Here is a 21656-nt window from a genome sequence, read left to right as displayed (position 1 = left end):
GGGGCCACCCTCACTGGCCTGCGGCTCTCCTGACACCACGAGAGAGCTCCAGGAGCTGACCTTGGGTCCTAATGGGGGACACCTTCCTGGCTCCAGGCTGGCAGGGTGGTGTGGTGGTCAGTGTACTGGGCTCTGCGTGTCCGCCTCTACCTGCTGTGTGACGGTGGGCCAGACTCCTAACCTCTCTGTGCCTCTATTTCTTCAATGGCGAACAGGGACACTAACAGCCCCCACATCCGGGCACAGTGGCCTGAAGCTTAAAGGCAAGGGTGGCACGAGACCTACAGCAAGAACTCTGAGCAGGGAGAGCAGGGAGCTGCCCAGAGTTCAATCACCATCTCCCCTCTGGCCACCGAGGAAACCGAGGCTCATGGTGACCTGGCCCAGGTCTGTTGGACTCACAGTCCTTCTCATCCCCAAGATCAGAGGGCTGCCACCAGGGAAGGAGCTGTCCTCTAGACACAGCCCAGGAAGCACACAGGGAAGGATGCCATGGGGACTTCGGTATGTTTTTGCAAAAAAAGAAAAAAAAAAACATTTATTGCTATTTGAACCCTGCTTTTATGCTTCCATTACCCAGAAAATGAGCTACGGGAGACACCAGGAGAGGCAGGAGATCATCCTCCTTGCACAAAACCCACTCCCTCGGATACTGTCCTCAGTGAGGGTGGCTGGAGGCCAACCAGGGGGCCCACCCGCAGAGTGGCAGAGGAGGTAGGTTGACCCTGTGGACGCTGAGCTCTGTGGCGAAGGTCCTGGCCTTCTGGTAGAAGAAGAGCCACTTCTCGCAGTCCAGGAGGAAGTTGTGGGAGATGGTGGCCGGCCGCGTGTAGATCTTCAGCTGTGCCTTCTTGTTGCCCAGGTCCACGGCGGCTGCCAGTGCCAGCTGGTAGTACCCGGCTGCATCAAACGGATCCTGAAGGGGACAGGTCATGGTCAGCAAAAGGGGGACTCGGAGCCCATCTTCCCAGAGGCCGTTCCTGTGTCCAGGTCATTCCACATGTCCATCCGATGCTGGCTCACCCCATGAGCCCCGAAGCCTGTGACACTGCTGTGGTCTCAGCTGCAGGAGGTGGGGACGACCCTGACACCCCTGGAAGCCTTCCTGACTGTCCCTACGCCCCACTCACCCCAAGCCTCCTGCCCCAGTGCCACCCTCTCTGCAGGCAGTGGCTGCTTTCCCCATGGACTGAGGTCAGGGCAGATCCTGCCTGCTCTGAGAGTTCCATGCAGGACCCGTGGCTCCAAGCCACAGCAGGGGAACTGCGTTGAGTGACCCAGGCTCCCCTCTGGCCCCTGTCCATGCTGACCATTTCCAGGCCCTCCACGGGCCAGGCCAGGTACAAAACCATCTCACAGGTGTCCTCTCTGGCAATGTTCCCTGAAATATTGACGGAGTGTGACTCCCCAGACATCCACTCCCATTTTCAATGGGTCTTTGGCTCAAACTCACCATCCCTGGGTTGGGATGCCGCCTCCCAGACCTCCTCCTTCACCCTCCCATCCCCCACCCGGCTTCTCCCCAGGCACCTCCTCCACATGGCGGTCACCCAAGGGACCTCTCTAAGACCCATGCCTGGCCTGTCCCTCTTTACCATCTCAAGATGGCTCCCAGGGCCAATGACAGAGTCCAAGATGCAGCAGTCCATTCCCTCACTGCCCCGCCCCACACACGGAGCAGGGGCGTGAGAAGGCCCCGAGTCACCGCCACCGCTCATCCAACGCCCCCCGGCCCAGCCGAACACTGGACTCTGTGCTGGGTGCATGGTTGAGCCTAACGTCCTTGCTTCCAGTCTGAGGGACCTGGGAGTGAACACTGACCACACAGGGTGGCCCGGGCTGTGGCAGAGGGAAGCCCAGGAGGCCCCAGACTCAGCCGGGTGTGGAAGGCAAAGGCTTCCTGGAGGGGTGGGGGCTTCCCAACTAAACAGGAAGGAGCCAGCCAATGCATATGTCTGTGTGTGTGCCTGTGCATGTGAATGTGCGTGTTTGTGTTCCTGTGCGTGCATGTCCCTGTGTGTGTGCCTGTGTGCATGCCTCTGTGTGCACGTGTGTGTGTGCGCGCCTGTGTGTGCGTGTGCCTGTGCCTGTGTGCATTTGCGTGTGCATTTCCATGTGCCTGTAGTGAGTGACAGCCTGAGCCAGTAAACACCTAATCCACCCTATTCCAGGGCTCACTCTCATGTGTAGACTAAAGGGGACCCCATTTTAGAGGCAATTGGCAAAGATGCCCATTTACCCCTGCTTCTCTGCCAGCCTTCCAGGTCCCATCCAGCCCGGCTTCTTCTCCCACTCCTCTAGGCCCTGGGTCCAGAGCCTCCTATACATGGAGGAGGGTGTAGCCTTGGAAAGACAGCCGCCCTTGGGGAATTCCAAGGGGGCCTCCCTGTGGGAAGCTGGCCTGTGGTGACAGCATAGTCACGATGAGGCCCAGAGGGCTGTGCATAGGAAGGAAGGCTGTGCATGGGAAGGAGGACTGTGCATGGGAAGGAGGGCTGTGCATGGGAAGGAGGACTGTGAATGGGAAAGAGGGCTGTGCATGGGAAGGAGGGCTGTGCATGGGAAGCAGGGCTGTGCATGGGAAGCAGGGCTGTGCATGGGAAGGAGGGCTGTGCATGGGAAGGAGGGCTGTGTATGGGAAGGAGGAATGTGCTACTTAGCACTTTCCTTTCTCCTGGACAGGCGGAGTGGGCGGCAGGCTTGACCAAGAGAGATAAAGGCCTCTTCTGGGAGGCCCGTCCCCCTGGGTCCCAGGCGTGCCCCTGAGCGGTGAACAGCGTCCCCCTGGGCCTGACACTTGGCACCTCCCTATCTGGCTGGGACTTGGGAGGCCACAGAAACCACGTCTGACCACCAGATGTCGCCAGTACTGGGCGGGGGCCTCCCGGGCAGCCCCAGGCCTGTGGTGGGGTATACGGGGCAGGGTCTTAGGGCTGCCCCAGCTCCTCATGTTGTTCTAAGGCCCCCAAGATCTCGGCCCCTGGACTGGAGTGCCCTGGCCCCTCAGCCCGTAAGGAGCACTGACACGAGGCTGGTGTGATGCTAAGGAGGGGCGGTGCCCGCTGGGCAGATGGGTGGAGACACCACAGGTCTCAGTCTGCCAATCCCAGCTCTCCACCCCTGCAGGGCTGGGGGCAGAGGGAGCATAGCACCTCCCCTCGAGACACACCCGACCTAACAAGGCCTCAGCCTGGCTGGCTGGGGCCCCGCCCCACTGCACCTGCCCTGAGCTGGGGTTTCCCTGTCTGTGAACTCAATGGTAAGACACTGGTCCCACCCCACCCTTCATGGGTGATGTGAAGATTCAAGGTGTCTCCGGACTCCAGGAAGGAATTGCTCAGTGCAGGCTGGCACCCTGGGCAGGCTTCCTAGAGGAGGCGCCAAGATTTGGGTTAGATCTTGCAACGTGGATTCAATGTGAGGATGATGCCGTCCTCTGAAATGTCACTCTCCCGACCCTGTTTTCTTTGTTAAATGCACCTTGACACTTGACTGTCAAGACTCAGCTTTGGTGTCACCTCCTCCAGGAGGGCCCCCTGACTACAATCCCCCTTCTTTACCCAGAGGCCACCATTGCCCACTCATGTGTCAGCCTCCCTGGCTGAGACTGAGTTCCTGAGGGTGGGGCCTGGCCATCTGGGGAGCTGGGTTTTACCTGCTAACCTTGCTGGCTCCTCCAGCTGGGTGTAGAGCTCCAGGGAGGCCACTGGGCCATTCCTAAGAAAGGCTGGAACCCAGGCCTCTGGGGTCCAGATGGAGATCCCACTGCAAGGGGGCCAGGAACACCCCGAGCCCTGCCCCTCCCCACCCACCTTCAGGTCGTAGAAGATGATGTCACCGAGCACCAGGTACACCTTCACGTAGTAGAGGTTCTCCTCGTCGAACTCCAGCGGCGAGTTGCAGAGCTAAATGGCCTTGAGGTAGAAGTGCTCCGCCAGCTTGCCATGGCCCAGCCGGTGGTGCAGGGCGGCCAGCCGGTGGTAGGCCACACGCTCGTTCGGCCGGTCCCCTGGGGTGCAGGCCAAAGGGGCAGGTGTGAGGATGTGGCTCTCTGGGGCAGGGAGGAAACATGCCCCTCAGGAGCAGGTATACAGACCCCAGGCAGCACACGTGGCTTGTCTCCAGGCACCTGTGGTCACTTGGGCAGCTCTGGCCATTCCCTTCCAGGTTCCCAGACTCACTTTTCCATCTGCAAAGCAGAACTAATAAGGCCTGCCCCTGTCTACTGAGAGGCTTTGGCAAAGTCGGACTTGGATGGCCCAGTTCTGTGCCTACACATAGCCACCTGCCTTTGCTCTCTGATTTTAACCAGGGGAGCCCAAAAGCCATGCAGTGTAGGTGCTCCTGGGCTCCCCGGCTCCAGGCAACCCACAGACGTGACATCCGACTCCTCCTGGGTGTGTCATGATCAGAGCCCCCTACCTTGGGGAGTCAGCTGCACACCTACTGTGTACTGGGCCACGGGGCACAAGGCGCTGGGGCATGTGGCCTGCCTAGGGTTCCCTGTCTCTGGAGGGGGACAGACGACCCTGGCACAGCACCAGGGGATGCACGGCCTTAAGGGGCAGACTGCTGGAAGGGGAACTGGGATTTTATCAGCCAGAGAGCCGTGTGGTTGATGAGGGTGGGAAGGGCACAAGAGAAAGGGAATGTGCCACTCAGCCTGGCACACACAGGGACCAACGAGATGTCTGGCATGTCTGGAAGGCAGAGGGCACACTGGGCGGCCCTTGTGGTCAGCAGTGGGAACAGGCAGAGGAAGCAGAGCTCAGTCAAGCAGGGAGCTCTGCACTGCGTGAGAGACCCCGGGCTGTGCCCCACAGCCGGACGGGGAAGCCAGTTGGGCAGATCTGCCTGCCTGGACAGGAGACCAGGAAAATCCAGCAGCTGTTTCAGCTCCTGGCCTGCAGACCTGGAGGCTGGGCTCTGGCAAAGTGTGGGTCCTGGCAGGGCGGGGGCTCAGGGGATGTACCCAGAGTGATGCTGAGTGCTAGGGCCATGTAGGCAAACTCCAAGCCCTCCTGGGGCTCCTCCAGTGTGGCCAGCAGTGACACCAGCTTGTTGCACAGCTGTAGCTGCAGCTCCACCTTGCGGTTGCCCGTAGTCACTGCCAGGGGCAGGGCCCGGTCCTACCACACAGGCAGGTGCCACGGTCAGGTTTCCCGCAGCACCCACCTTGCCCAGCGCCCTCCTCAGAGCTCAAACACGTGCTTGGAGCTTCCCACACCCCAGCTACCCCTGCACCTCGACACAGCTCTGTGCTCTGGGATAACACACAGTTCAGACATCCAAGTTGGGGGCTGAAGAGTCACCTGAGGCCCATCCAGCTACACTCGACAGCCTCAGACCAGCCTCTCCCACCTGGGCACCGGGGGTCTGACTGGGGGGAGCCAGCACTCCTCTCTGCTCTAAAAACACCACATTGATCTGTGCCCAGGGCTGAGCCACACCGTGAGCTCAGAGGAAGGGAGAAGCTGTCCCACTTCGGGGTGCATGCAGACCTGGGTCTCCCACTGATATGCTGTGTGTCCTTTGGCATGTCCCTGTGCCTCTCTGAGCCTCAGTTTCCTCATCTGGAAGATGGGGACAGGACTTCCCACTCATGGTTGCTTGAGGTCATCAGGTACAAGGGTAGAGCCATTGTCACGTCCAGGCCCCGAGCGTTTGTCCCAGGCAGGGGCATGATCAATATCATTCCCGGTGAGACCACTTGGAAACTCATCATGTGCATGGGTGGCCCTGCCTCCATTTGGGAGGCCTCTACCCTGCCACACCTGTGCCTCAGCCCTCCAGGTGCCCCACTGAGGCCCACCCACATCAGCCCACAGGCCAGCTCACCCGGTAGAAGGACAGGCCTTCCTCCCGCTCCCAGGCCCCATTGAAGAAGATGTCTCCAGCTGCCTCAAACAGCTCCAGCCCCAGGTTGAGGTTGCCTGTGTACAGGGCCACATTCTGTGCCACCTGAAAGGAGACAGAAGTTCCCTCAAGGCCCACACCTAGCGAGGTGGCTACGCGCACCTTTGCCAGGCTCCTTCCTCTCACACACTACAGGTACACTTGAGCATTTTTCAGACCCTGTGCATTAGGGCTGCCCCCACCACTGGCATGAGGACAATGAACTGATGCTCCTGAGTGCCAGGAGTTGACTGAGCAGCTGCAGCCCAGGAGCCCGACACCTATAAATCCTACCAACAGGGCTAGCCCTAGCCCACTCCCCCTGCACTCAAACCAGTGTCCGTGGCCCCCAGATTGCTGGGAGCCCAGCCCCTGGCTCCTTTCTGCGTTGCCACATCCCCGCCACATCAGCAGTGTTTGTAGGTGGGCCTGGTCCCCTCTTGGCCATGAGCTCTTCATCCCTCTCCTCAGCTCAAGGAGGTATATAGCAGGTGCTCAATAATGAAAGCTTCATCAGGCTCGTGGGCTTCACAATTTGTTCCAGATCACACTGTGTTTGGGAAAGCCTCTGAAAACAGCCACTATGATAGATTCATTTTATAAGGAGATGTGCCACATGTCGCTTGGAGCAAGTTCTTCTGTGTGTTAATTGAGTGGTCACATTATTTGAGCATGTGCTGTATACCAGCAGGTGCTGTGCACTGTGGGGGGCCGCGCCTCTGCCCTCAGGGAGGATGTGAGGGAACCAGTTGGAGGGAGGGAAAAGGCACACAACAGGTGCTCAGCAGTGGCTTAGGAATGAGTGGATGGATGGATGAATGGATGAGATGTAGACACATGGATGGATGGAAGGGTGTGTGGATAGATGAATGCTTGGATGGATGGATGGATGGATGGATGGATGGATGGGTGTGTGGATAGAAGAATACTTGGATGGATGGATGGATGGATGGATGGATGGATGGATGGATGGATGGATGGATGGGTGGGTGGGTGGGTGGAATGATGTGTGTATGTCTGTATGTATGTATGCGTGGGTAGATAATGTATGGATGGGTGGAGGGTAGATGATGTATGTACATGTGGATGGATAGATGGTGGATAGACGAATGTATGGATAAACAAATGGACAGATAGATGTATGGAGGGATGGATTAATAGGTAGATTGGTGGGTAGATGGATGAATGATGGATGGATGAATGGACGAACAGGTGAATGGATGGATGGGTGAAAGGATGGATGATGGATGGATGGATGATGGATGGATGCATGGGTGAATGGATGGGTGCATGGATGATAGATGGGTGGATGAATGGATGGGTGGATGAATGGATGGATGATGGATGGATGGAAGGATGAACAGGTGAATGGATGGATGATGGAAGTATGGATGGATGATGGATGGATGGATAAATGGATGGATGATGGATGATAGATGATGGATGGATGGATGGATGGATGGATGATTGATGGATGGAAGGATGAACAGGTGAATGGACGGATGATGGAAGGATCAATGGACGGATGGATGGATGAACAGATGAATGGATGGATAGACCAGTGAATGGGTGGATGATAAAAGGATGGATGAATGATGGATGGATGAATGGATAGATGGATGAATGATGGATGGATGGAAGGATGAACAGGAGGTGAGCAGATGGATGATGGAAGGAGGGATGGATGATGGATGAATGGATATATGGATGAATGGACAGATGGATGGATGGAAGGATGAACAGGAGGCAAGTGGATGGATGATGAAGTATGGATGATAGATGCATTCATAATGGATGGATGGATGGATGGATGGATGGAAGGATGGATGGATGATGGAAGGATGGATAGATGATGGAAGAATGAATGGATGGATGGATGTACAGATGAAAAAGTGAATGGATGGATACACGGGTGAATGGATGGATGATAAATGGATGGATGAACGATGGATGGAAGAATGGACACGAATGGATGATGGATGCATGGATGGATAAATGGATGGATGGATAAATGGAAAGATGGATTGATGGAAGGATGAACAGATGAATGCATGGATGATGGAAGAATAGATGGATGGATGGATGGATGAAAAGTGAATGGATGGATACATGGGTGAATGGATGGATGATAAAAAGATGAATGATGAATGAATAGATGGACAGGTGAATGGATGGATCATGGATGGAGGGAAGATGGTTGGATGGATAGAAGGATGAACAGCTGAATGGATGGATAATGGAAAGATGGATGGAAAGATGGATGAAAGGATGGATGGATGGAAGGATGGAAGGATGGAAGGATGGATGGATGAATGGATGGACGAACAGGTGAATGGATGGATGAAGAAGTGAATAGATTAATGAATGATGGATGGATGGATGGATAGAAGGATGAACAGTTGGATTGATGATGGAAAGATAGATGGAAGGATGGATGGATGGATGAACAGGTGAATGGATGGATAAAAAGATGGATGGATGATGGATGGATGGATGATGGATGGGTGGAAAGACGAACAGATGAATGGATGGATGATGGAAGGATAGATGGATGGATGGACCCACAGGTGTATGGGAAGATGATGGAAGAATGGATGGATGGATGGATGATGGATGGATGGAAGGATGAACAGGTGGATGGATGATGGATGGATGGATGGACAGATAGATGGATGATGGAGGGATGGATGGACGAAGGGATGGATGGATAGATGATGGATGGATGGACGGAAGGATGGATGATGGATGGATGGATGATGGATGGGTGAATGGAAGGACCCACAGGTGTATGGGAAGATGATGGAAGAATGGATGGATGAATGGTGGATGGATGGATGGAAGGATGAACAGGTAAATAGATAGATGACGGAAGGATGAATGGATGGGTGGATGGACAGGTGAATGGATGGATAGACGGGTGAATAGATGGATGATAAAAGGATGGATGAATGATGGATGGATGAAAGGACAGATGGATGGATGATGGATGGATGGATGGAAGGATGAACAGGTAAATAGATGCTGGAAGGATGAATGGATGGGTGGATGGACAGAGAGTGAACAGCACAGGGGTCCTCCTGCATCCCTTGCCACCCCCCTGATGTACAGGTCCACCAGCTCACTCTGTCGCAGGATGTAATAGATCTTCCCTGCTTGCAGCCAGGCATGTGCCTCCTTCTCTTTCTTCTGGAGGTCAATGAAAATTCCCAGACTTCGTTTGGTGTAGTCCAGAGAGGATTTGTAGGCCCTGGAATCACTGGAATCAGACACAGGTGTCAGAACAAGGGCTCTCATCCTCCTGGAACCAGTCTGCCTCCTCTCGTGGGTCTGGTGACAGATGAATCTGGAATGTGGGGACTGGGAACGGCCCTCTTGTATGTGCAGTGTTCTGCCCTTCCCAGGCTGCTGGGAGGGCCAGGGTGAACACACACGGCATGGAAAAGATGAAGGACATCCTTCCAAGGGAATCGAGCATCATGCTGCCCTGTGGCAGGAGGAATGTGCTAGTCCATCTCCCCTGCCTCCCAGACATGGCCTGTGTCTTCTCCAGACGCACCAAGAGCCGTTAGTGTTCAGAGGCTATCTAGGCCGATGGTTCTCAAGGTGTGCAGGCATCACAGTCACCCGGAGGCCTGTCCTTATAGCTTGCTGGCCCTGCCCCCAGAGCTTCTGGCTCCACAGGCCTGGGGCAGGCCCTAGAACTCCCACTTGCCACAGGATCCTAGGTGACATGGATGCTGCTCTGCTGGTCCAGGGACTACACTTTGAGAAGCATGGCTCTAGCAAACTGACCCATTTTCCTTCTGTGAACCTGAGGCCAAGACTAGAGCCAGTCTCCCAGGTCCCCATGGAATCTGGCCCCTTCCCTGCTCTCTCAGTAAGTCCAACACTTGAGGGGCTGTGACTGCAGCGATGTCACCAGGCCCTGTGGGTGGGGTGGCCAGGGCCATGGTTACCCCACCAGGTCAGCATGCTTGGGGGAAGCCGAGTGGGCCACATATGGGACGTGAGACCTTGAAACCCTGCCCCGGGGAAGCAGGTGACACAATTGGCTCTGTCTTCTGTGGGAGAGAAGCCACAGGTGGCTGCTGTGGTCACATTTAAGGGGACAGATGAAGGTCAGGAGTCAAGACTCGGGGCAGGCAGAGGTCAGATGACAAAGGCCACCATAGTAGGAAGAACAGCCCAGAGTGCACGTACTGCCTCTGCTGGGGTTGAGATGACCTTTGACCCAACAAGAGAGACTCAAGCTGGGACTCACAAGCCAGCAGCAGCCCTGGGACGACCCCAGACCCACCAGCTCAAAGCATCTGATGCCAAGGAACCAAATGATCCAAAGGAAAGGGGCTGAGGAGGCCCTGGGCCAGCTTCCCTGTGCCCCCCTCCCTGCCACCCCAACCCCCTTGCACCCCTCCACACCCCCACCACTGCAAAGCCAGTCCTCACCACTAGGTGCCCAGAGACAGGTAGAGCTGACTGGTGGTCTCCAGCAGCTGCCCTCTCCAGCACCTGGTCGGCCACCTCGCGGGCAAGGGAGAGCTGGAACTCGTGGTAGATGACACACTGGGTCTCGCTGGGCATGACGACGCTGTAGAAGTAGCACAGCCGCTGGACGGCCCGCTGCTGGCCTGGGCAGAAGACAAAATGGAAGACGTCAGCCTCCCAGCATCGAAGCGAGGCTGGCTGGGTCCAGAGGCCCCTGCTCTGTGCTTGTCTCTTTCACACCTCTGTGAACCTGGGCCCCATAGGCGAGGAGCCTGGGCTCAGACAGGCCATGCACCTGTGCAAGGGCAGGCGCCGAGCACACCGTGACATGGTCACAGCTTGGTGCACATGCTCATGGTACAGGCCGGCCTTCTTTACAACTCCCAGGGCCGAGGTCCTGGCCAGGCTCGGCCCCTGCACCAGGCCATCTATTTCTGCTTCACAAAGCCCCTCTGGCCAGGACCAGGGCCACCTTCAGCCTGAGATGATGAGACCAGGGACACAAGTAACCCCTGTCGCAGATGGAACCCTGAGAGAGCAAAGCCAAGCATCACGTCTGCCACACACGGCATCATGTTGGGGGAATGGGGTTCAAAGCCGGCCCCTGGCATTTCCACACATGCTTCTCTCATGTAACAAGGCTCCAAACCCACAGGCTCACTGGCCTCTCCCAAAGCCAGGGCGCTGGGAACGGTGGAAAGCTTCTGATTTTCTAGTGTCAGAAACATTCCGAAGATTAACAAAGGAAACCAGGTATGCCGAATGGACATCTGTCACACACGCCCCCCAACAACAACTGAATACACAGTCCTCTTGAGCGCCCATGGGACATTCCCCATGACAGACCATGTGCCAGGACACAAAATGAGCCTCAGTGAAGGGAGAAGGACTGAGACCAAAGCACAGGTGTTCTTCAGCTGTACTGGCACGAAACTGGAAATCGACAGTGAAGGAAACGTGGGAAATTCAAAAATATGTGAAAACTACACACTCCTAAACAACCAGTGAGTCAAAGAAGAGACCATCAGGGAAACTGAAAATTAATTTGAAAAGAATACAAACAAATGCACAGCCCGGGCCAGCACGGTGGCTCACACCTTTCATCCCACCACTGTGGGAGGCCGAGGTGGGAGGATCGCTTGAGTCCAGGAGTTTGAGATCAGTCTGGGAAACATGGTGAAACCCTGTCTCTATAAAAAAAAAAAAAATACAAAAATTAGCCGTGTGTGGCGGTGCACATCTGTAATTCCAGCTACTCAGGAGGCTGAGGCATGAGAATGACTTGAACCTGGGTAGAAGTTGCAGTGAGCCAAGATTGCACCACTGCACCCCAGCCTGGGCAATAGAGCAAAACTTTAAAAAAAACAAAATAGCACAGTGTATCAAAAACACCAAGATGTAGCTAAGGCAGTGCTGAAAGGGAAATTTATAACTGTAAATGTCTACATTCAAAGAAAGAAGAAAAATCTCAAATCAAAAGCCTAACTTTCCACCTTGAGAAACTAGAAAATGAACTAAACCCAAAGTGAATAAAAGGAAGAACATAATAAACGTGAGAGTGGAAATGGGAAGTAAAAATACAGAGAATGGAAAAACAAAAGAGATAATCAACAGAACCAAAAGTGGGTTTTTTGAAAATAATAACAAAATTGACAAATCTTTCACCAGACTGACCAAGAAAACAAAGATGGGGCACAAATGACTAAAATCAGAGACTGAGCACCATGGCTCACGCCTGTCATCCCAGCACTTTGTGAGGCCGAGGGGGAAGGATCACTGAGGCCAGCATTCAAGACCCCCCTGGGAGAACATGATGAGACCCCATCTCTAATAAAAATAAATAAACAATTACAAACCCAAGTTTCTAAAATCAGAAATGAAAGAGGAAACATGATTGCCGACCCGACAGAAATAAAAGGATTCCGTGAAAACACTACGAACAATTGTACACCAAGAAGCCAGACCATCTAGACACAACAGCCAAACTCTTAGAAGGACACAAACTACCGAAAGTGACTCAAAAATGACCCCAAGGAAGCATGTGGGGTATCAGCCCCGCCCTCGGTCTCTCTGACCGTTCAGCTCAGGGTGGGGAGACAGGGAAGCATGATCCCCGTTCCCTGGCCTGCATTTCCAAGTCTGAATCCCCCAGCACCCAGGGGAGGGCCTCGTAGGAGGAGGTACCACAGGCTATTGTGCCAGGAGCCACCGGAGGCTGCAGTGGGGACTGGGGCGCTGGGTTCCTGGAGGGTCTCCTTCCAGTCAGAGAATGTCCCTGGGGAAGAAGCCTGGGTCTGAACCCCCCAACCTTCCTTGGGCAGATGTGTGGGACCGGGGCCCCTTCACACGGTCCTTTCCAAAATCTCATCACTCCTAGGGCCAAGAGTGGGTGCCAGGCCTGTGCTGGGAAATGAGCAGATTCAGATTTGGGCACAGCCCCTGGAGCTCTGGTCCAGGCCACAAGAGGCACCTCTGAGTGGTCTCACTATGCCATGACAAAGCGCTGCAAGGCAGAGGGGACTCAGCAGTATCCCTTGTCTCAGCCATTTCCCTGCACTCAACTTCCTCAGCTATTCTCTGCGGCCTAGATTGCGGACAGCCCTGCCCAGCTACTGTCCGTTCACTGCTCGGTCTGCACTGACTGTTCGATAGCACTCCGTGGCTCCCCAGTGCTCTTGGGGAAAAGGCCAAGCCACAGCCTGAGGCCCCAGGCCCTGCTTAGCTCTCCAGAAGAGCTTCTCACCATCCAGCACCCAACCCACCCACTCCCAACTCTGCACCTCCCTGCATAAGCCCTGCCCACTCACCCCCGCTCACACCCCACTCATCCCCGCTCCCACTTCCGTTCACTCACCCCCACTCACACCACACTCATCCCCACTCACACTCCCGCTCACTCACCACCACTCACACCCCACCCATCCTCGCTGACTCACCCCCACTCGCTCACCCCTGGGCCTTCACACAGGCTACACCATCAGCCCCTCATCCACACCTATTACTTGACTGAATCCTCTTAACCCTCTGGGCCCAGACTAAAGAGGCTTCCCTAACCCGGGGCCAAGTGCTGCCCCGCCATCACGCCACTCACCCTTTTGTGGCTTCTCTGGCCTGAAGCTCACATTCCCACGCTCAGCACCTCCCTCCCGAGGACCCCACAAGCCCCTTTTGTGGGTGGGGCCTGGCACACTCAGCACGAGCTGCTTTTGCGTGAACTGCTCTGTGGCTTTGGGCAATCACCCGCCCCTGTGTCCTCTGTGAAGTGGGATGACCGGTGCACAGGGCTGCCGAGATACCAAGCAAACACAGGCACAAGAACTGGCGTTCAGGGCCTGGCTCATGGAGGGGCCCCAAGTCCTAGCTCAGCACAACATGCCTTGATCCCAGGGTTATGTCTAGGGATTCCCAGCACACAGGACTTTCCGTGCTCAAGGCAGGATGGTCCCTGGGCAAACCAAGAAGAGCTGCCTGCCTCAGTAGGGTACAGAGGGCCTGGCCCTGCATGGGAACGGCCTGTCTCCAGGGCGTTTGCCAACATCTGCTGCTGGCCATGACTCAGCGCTTTCGATGGTGGAAAAACCACCACTTGTTTCCGAATCACAAACCCCAGGTGTGCCCTGACCCAAGTGGCCCCAGAAGGCTCACAGGAGGAACTGGGGCACTCACTCTCCACGTGGTCCATCTCCACGGCCACCAGAAGGACCCACTCGTAGTAGCCCTTGCACTGCTGGGCCAGGCCCTGGCGGGTGAAGAGGTAGCCCAGGAGTATGTGGGTGAAGTCCCGGCCACACTCCCCACAGGGAAGTATGAGTCTCCAGGAGGTAGTGCTGGGCCAGCTGGTCCCAAAGTTGGCCAGCAACACTGCCTGGTTCCTCCGCTGGCCCAGGTCCCAAGCCACCGGTAGTGCGTGGTAGTAGCCCTTGGCTCCCTGCCTCGTCTGTCCCGTCCTCTTCAGAGCCACGGCCACCAATGTTGGCAATCACACCCTCCTGGTCCTCGCTGACCACCACTGCATCCTGGACAGACTGCAGGATGTTCAGGGCCACCAGGCTCTGCCTATGAAGCACATGCAGCAAGGCCAGGGCCACCAGGGGGTCCACGATGGCACGGACTCCGGCAACAGCACAGGCTTCCACCGCCTGCGTCATGAAGGTGATGGCTGGGCCATGGTAGCCATGGTGGCTGTACGGCTGGGCCAGGCTGGCGTGGAGAAGGCCGCGCAGCGCCTGGCCTGTGCCCGGGGTTAGGGAGGCCAGTGCTCGCCTGAGGTAGTGGGAAGTCTGGGTGGGGAGGCTCTGGGGCTGGAGGGCGTTCTGGAGCACCAGGTTCACGTTCCTCAGCGAACCAGCCAGCGAGTCCTGTGTCCTCAATGAGGCCACCTTGACACAGCTCAGCACCAGGTGGGGCAGGCACTCGCGGCTGTAGATGTCAGCCAGGAGTAGGCAGCAGTCTGAGAGCCACGCAGCGTCTGGGGCTCCCGAGTCCCTGTGCAAAAACAACAGCTGCTCTAGGAAGGGCAGGGCCTCCTCAGGCTGCTTGAGGTGCACGTGGTGCCTGGCCAGCAGGAAGCAGGCCCGGGCCTAGGCCTGCTGGCTCTGGCCACCCACCGCCCACTGCAGCACCAGCTGCAGGAGCTCCCCGTCCGCCTCGGTGCTGCAGATGTGGCCAGGCGTCCCCAGGGGCAGGGCCATGGCTCTGGGAACCACCTGTGTACACTTCTCCCGGTTCTGCTTCCAGTAAATGCCGGCCAGGTTGGCGTACACAGCCACCACCAGGAACAGGTCCCCGAAGCTGCCCTCCAGGGCCCCCAGTGTTTCCTCCAAGTACACCCGGGCCTGGGACAGCTTGAGCCTCCTGCTGCACAGCCGCCCCAGGAGGAAGCAGAGCCTGGCCAGGGCCATGAGGAGGCCACTTTTCTTGGCCGCCCCTCAGGCCTGTGCCAGGCGCCCAGTCAGCTCCTACTCGTCGCTAAAGCTGCTGAACATGCTGCTCAGCCATGGCAGCGCCAGGTTGTACAGGCCACAGAAGCTGGCCTTGAATCCAGAGCTGTTCAGGAACAGCAGCAGTGAGCTCAGGGTCTCTGGATCCTCCCAGTTGTCCTCAGCTTCCAAGCAGAAGGAGTTCTCCTCGGGGTCCTGCAAGCTCATGTTGCTGGATGCTACACAGAGACCCCAGGACGCTGGCTCCTGGGGGCAGCCTGGGCAGGTCTTGCATTGTTCCAGAACATTCTTCACCTTCGGCAGGGTCTCCTGTGGCTCCAGGCCCAGGCAAGGTGGAGGTATTTCTGCAAGTCACAAAAACACCTAGACAGATTAGAGTCCAACAGTGAGTCCTTGGTCCACTTGGGGCAGGATCCCTGCATCCCCGTCCTCTGTGTCCCTGGCGCAGCTTGCCATGAGCCCTTGAGAATTATGTGCAATGCAAACCCAGGGTCTGGAGCACGTACGATCTCCGGGGACACAGAGAACACGCAGGCCCGTGGCCCGACTCTCCTACAAAATCACCCTCCTGTCCTGCTTTGTCGCCACCTCACAGCACGGTTTTAGGAGACTATGTCAGCTCAGTGATCCCTCAGAGATGCCTTTCCCTTTAGATAGAATCAAAGCCTTCTAACTGGACCCATGTATATGCAGCACTACAACTACAAATGTAACTTTTGTCAGCATATTGGGCCCCCCGGTGGGGTACAGGAATCCATGAAATCCTCAACAGCCAATCAGAGCTATTGATCAGCTCAAAAGCTGCTATGCAAAATTGGTAAAGCCACCGACGGCACAGGACAGGGGTGTTGTACCCATGTACCCAGCTCCGTGCAGGGAAACGGACCATCCCTGCAGGAAGGATGGGAAAGCTTCCAGGCCCCTGTGGCCACCTTCACCTTGGATGGTCTGAAAACCTGAAGCCCTCGGTTCCTAACAAAGGCCAGCCTGCTCAAGCAACCCACTGGTGCCTGCTGGCTTTGGTGGATTCCTAGCCAAAGCCCCCTCCCAGAGGTGAGCAAACAAGCGCATTTCCTGTTGGAAAACCTGGGATGAAAGGAGGCATTACTGGGAAGGAAAAAACCTAGATTTAAACAGACCCTCTGTTTCAAGCTCACTTGCAAAAAATATTTTCAATACAAACTGCCTCCTTATTCATCTGTAAAGCCTTGGCATTAAAAAAATAAATAAATATGATTTAGAGGCAAATGTGACTTGACTACACTAGATGAGCTAAGAAATCTCCCCCACCAGGCAGAGGCCCACAGCCCCTCCCAGCCACTACCCTGGCCTCTGGGGCAGCTGGAGAGCCACGTGCCTTTGCTCCAGAGACTTTGGCAGAGGGTGGAACCACTCCCTCCCCGAGGCAAACATACAACAGCCTTCCATTCCCCACTGGCTTCCCGGGCCTCCTGTGGGACCTTGTGCCTGCATCCCGAATGTACTGGGATGGATCCCATTCCCAGGGAACTTCCAAGGGCCCTTGGTGCATTCACATCACCAGGCTGTCCACATGCGGACCCTGTGTGAGGGGAAGCGACAGAGCCTCAGAGGGGAGACGGGAGAGCCTCCCTGAATCAGCCCCTCAGGAAGGAGCAGACCCTTCAGGGACCTCAGTTGAGGCCCCTGCAACCTAAGGCTCTGAATTCTGCTACCCGCTGAGGGCTGTGTGGCCTCCCATCTCTGAGGCAGAGCACAGGGCAAGCTGCAGCTTCTCCAGGTCATGAAAAAGGAACCCACAGCTACATGTGGGCCCCAGCAGTGGAAAGGATGCCCCACCTCTGTCGGGGACCAGGCGGGGGTCAGCATGTTCATTGGAAGAAGTGTGGGACCCCACAGCCTCCAGTGCCAGAGTAGACGGGAGGTTCAGGCCCACCTCAGGCGACGTCCCCCAAGCCCCCAGCCCGCACCACAGAGGGGTGACTGTCGCATCCAATGCCCACTGTACTCAGCTCTGTCCCCTCCTCCGGCATTACCCCAAGGCCCAACGCATAACCAGAGGAAGCCTGAGCCACTGGCAAAACCCACCTTGTTCCTGCGGCTGCTCGGTCACAGCTTCCTCTACTGAGTCTGCCAAGGGAGAAAAGAGAAGCAATGAACACCCCCAGCCAGCACCTCTGGGCCCATGTCAGGTTGAGCTGGTGTCGGTGTTGCAGGGTGAGAGCATTGCAGGGTGCAAGGGTTGAAAGTCACATCATCCTCTTCCCTCCTGGATCATGGGAACAACATCACTGTGCGGCGTACACTTTCTGCGATATTGGGAGTAACATCGTCTTCTGTGCCTTGGAATATTAAGGACAATATCACGGGGGGCGTGTACATCTTCTGCAATATTGGGAATAATATTATCCTCTCTCTCCCTGCATACTAGGAAAGATATCACAGAGTATGTGTTCACCTCCTGCGATATGGGGATTAATACCATCTTCTCCCCTTCCAGATATCAGGAAGAGTATCACATGGCGGTGTACGGCGTCTGCAATACTAGGAGTAATATCAACCTCTCAGCCTTGTAATATTAAGAAGAATATTGGCCGGGCGCGGTGGCTCACGCCTGTAATCCCAGAACTTTGGGAGGCCGAGGCGGGCGGATCACAAGGTCAGGAGATCGAGACCACGGTGAAACCCCGTCTCTACTAAAAACACAAAAAATTAGCCGGGCGCGGTTGTGGGCGCCTGTAGTCCCAGCTACTCGGGAGGCTGAGGCAGGAGAATGGCGTGAACCCGGGAGGTGGAGCTTGCAGTGAGCCGAGATCGCGCCACTGCACTCCAGCCTGGGCGACAGAGCCAGACTCCGTCTCAAAAAAAAAAAAAAAAGAAGAAGAATATCACAGGGTGGATGTACACTCCCTGCCATATTGGGAGTAACATCAGCCTCTCCTCTCCATGGATATTAGGAACAATATCCCAGGCTGGGTGTACGCCTCCTGCTCTATGGGGAGTCATATCATCCTCTCCCTTCCAGGATATTAATAACAATATCACAGGTTGGGTGAACACAGCCTGCGATACTAGAATTATTATCATCCTCTCCCCATCCGGATACTAGGAACCATATCACAGAAGAGCTGTACCCTCCCTGGGATATTGGGAGTAATATCATATGCTTCTTCTGTGAATATTAGGAGCAATATCACCGGGTGGCTGTCCATTCATTGTTAAGTTGGGAGTCATGTCGTATTCTACCCCTCTCAATACTAGGATCAGTGTCACAGGGTGAGTGTACACCTACTGTGGCATTAAAACTAAAATCATGCTCTCTGTCCCTAGATATTAGGAACAACATCACAGGTAGGTGTTCACCCCCTGCAGTATTAGAAGCAATAATATGATTAATTAGTAAACATCAATCATCGATTTTAATAATTATCAGGCTAGTCTCGAACTCTTGACCTCAGGTGATCTGCCCGCCTCAGCCTCCCAAAGTGCTGGAATTACAGGCGTGAGCCACGGTGCCCAGCCAACACTTCTTGACATCCCTTTTTGGACCTCAAATTTAGCATGCCGAAAACACACTTTTGATTCCCACTGCTATAACCCACTCCTCCCATAGTCTTCCCGATCCCAATAACAGCATTTCTAGTCTTCCAGTTACTCAGGCCAAAATCCTTGACATCATCCTTAAAACTTCTTTTTCTCTCTCTTGTCATCCAACCCATTTAAACTCTCCTTTCAAAATATATGCCAGACCTAACCACTTCCCACCTTCCTCATCATTTCCAACCAGGTCCAGCCCTCATCATAGCGCTCTGGGTTACTGCAAAAGCCTCCCAATCGCCAGGCACACTGGCTCACGCCTATAATCCCAGCACTTTGGTAGGCCAAGGCAGGTGGATCATCAGAGGTCAGGAGCTCAAGACCAGCCTGACCAACATGGTGAAACCCCTCTACTAAAAATATAAAAAATTAGCCGAGCATGGTGTGGGCGCCTGTAATCCCAGCTATCCGGGAGACTGAAGCAGGAGAATCACTTGAACTCAGAAGGCAGAGGTTAGAGTGAGCCGAGATTGTGCCATTGCACTCCAGCTTGGATGACAAGAGCGAAACTCCATCTTAGAAGGTTAAAAAAAAAAAAAAGCCTCCCAACCCACCTCTCTCTTTCCGCCTTTCACCCTGCTCTGCATTCTACCTTCCACTCTCAAACATTTCAGAAAAAAAAAAATTATATCCACAGAGAGAGAAAGTACAAATGGGGTGAAATGTTTGGGGAATCTGAGGGAAGAGTATATGGGAATTCTCTACACTATTTTTGCAACTTTTCCATAAGTCAGAATTATTTGGAATTCAAGAGTTAAACAAAGAAAAAAAAAACACACTATCTCCCTTTGTGAATCCATCCTGTCTTTCCCCTGGCAACTTAAGGACGCTCTCAACTAACACATCTATTTTTTCATGAACACTAAAAGAACTCTTGCCGAGTTTTGACTTTCTGTGCTTGGCAGTAGAAGTGTGTGTGTGTGTGTGTGTGTGTGTGTGTGTGTGTATGTGTGTATGTGTATGGTGTGTATGTATATATAGAGAGGGAGAAATATATATGTGTGTACATATATAAATATATATTGTATATTAAAAATGGTAATGTGTATATATATAAATATGTGTGTGTGTGTAGATATATATAATACATACGCCATAGCCTGTCCTTAACCAGTTCTAAACTTAGTCGGAAAAACACATACCTAAGCAGAGAATTTCAAAATAATATGATGAATATTTTGATAGAGGGATGTGTTGCTATGGAACACGCTGCTAAGACACAAAACCTCCTAGATGGGGCAATGAATGAACGAAGTTTTGCACCTATAGGCACCCCCTCTGATATCCCCTCAAATGTTTATAGTTATATGCATTTGCTTCCCCCAGGACCCCTATTTCATAAGGGTTAGTCCTAGAGCCTAGCAAGTTCCTACTACAGCCGGCACACATATGCCATTCAAGAAACAGTGGCGGAGTGAATGACGAGTTAAGAACCATTTGTCAGCCAGTGCTCAGTAATACAACATGCACTGGTATGCAAATTATATTTTTGTTGAAAACAACTGCAGGATCACAAATTATCTTTCCAGAGAAAGCAAACCTCAAAAGCTTCTTTACCCTAGTAAAGCACGTTATAAGAAGCTCCCCTTATATAAAAGAAAACCTCATTCGTTATCAATGGCATGTAAACCTAATAGGCCTTCACCTCTGATGACATCTCTTCCATCCCCAGGAGTAGATAAAGGAGGTTCCGGAAACCCTGGTAGTTGTGAAGGTGGCTCCCATCTCTGACAGTCTTGAACCCTGCGGGCACGGAGGTCACACAGCAGAAGAACAACAGAGGCAAGCATCATCAGGCTTCGAGTATGTTTGAACCACAGATGACAAATAGGCTGCAGCCAACTGAAAACACCAGAGATTCATGGTGGCCACCTGAGGGGTTGTGCTCTTAAAAAAAAATAATAAATAAATAAAAATTAAAAAATTAAAAAAGGAAGGGGTCAAGAATCCATCAGGTCTGACTGAGACGTGTATCAGTGACTAACACCCCGTATGGCAAAAGTACTCCGGTGCGCTTTGGGTACTCACAGCTCAGCAGTATTCAAAGGCGTGTGCTTCCCTAAGACTAAGCCACGGGAATACCCCAGCAACACTGCCAGGAGAAACGTCTCCCATGGATTTGGCTAGAAACACAGTTGTCTTTAACAAATTAACACTGAATAAATCCTGACTTATTAGAGCCTGTGAGAATGACATTCTCAATGATAACAGTTATCACTACAATCTCCAAACATCTGCGATCCTGCAGGGAGGAACTGTGACAGCGCAGACCACATGTCCAGAATGCTTCCCAGACTGCCTGTTACAGAATAAAAGAAATAAACCACCCCCCAAGAATGTCTTCACACACATTTAGCCAGTTGTTCCTTTGTGTGCATCTCTGTGCTAAAATGGCCATTCTTCCCCACAGCCTGAAGTCATATGCTAAAATAAATGAGACTCACATGTAGCCAGAACCATGCAGATGCCAAGGAAACCAACACAAATGAAATGGGCTGGAGAGTGTGGCCAGGAGGATGGTAGTTCCCAGGAAGCAATTACTTCATCTCTGCCCATGAAGCGGACAGTTGTCACTGTCCCCCAGGCCCACACCAGACACTCGAAGTAGGTTCTAACCAAACTAGCTCCAACAATCAACGTAAATACACCACACAATTTGCTTCTGAAAGGACACCTTGCAACCAACAAGAAACTGTAAGCACAACTTTGACAAACTGTGCAACTAAAAACCTTGGAAAAGGATAAACACTGCCACATTTT

The 21656-nt window shown here is 53.9% G+C and overlaps 1 pseudogene; it reads right to left on the bottom strand.

Annotated features, from left to right (window-relative positions):
• Positions 1 to 547: 547 nt before the first annotated feature.
• LOC139361200 (SH3 domain and tetratricopeptide repeat-containing protein 1-like) lies at positions 548 to 20774 on the bottom strand (annotated as a pseudogene).
• Between the last annotated feature and the right edge of the window lie 882 nt (positions 20775 to 21656).

The sequence above is a fragment of the Macaca nemestrina genome, unplaced genomic scaffold, assembly GCF_043159975.1.
Source record: "Macaca nemestrina isolate mMacNem1 unplaced genomic scaffold, mMacNem.hap1 Scaffold_100, whole genome shotgun sequence".
NCBI classification, from domain to species: domain Eukaryota; kingdom Metazoa; phylum Chordata; class Mammalia; order Primates; family Cercopithecidae; genus Macaca; species Macaca nemestrina.
This window is presented reverse-complemented; position numbering and strand designations above follow the sequence as displayed.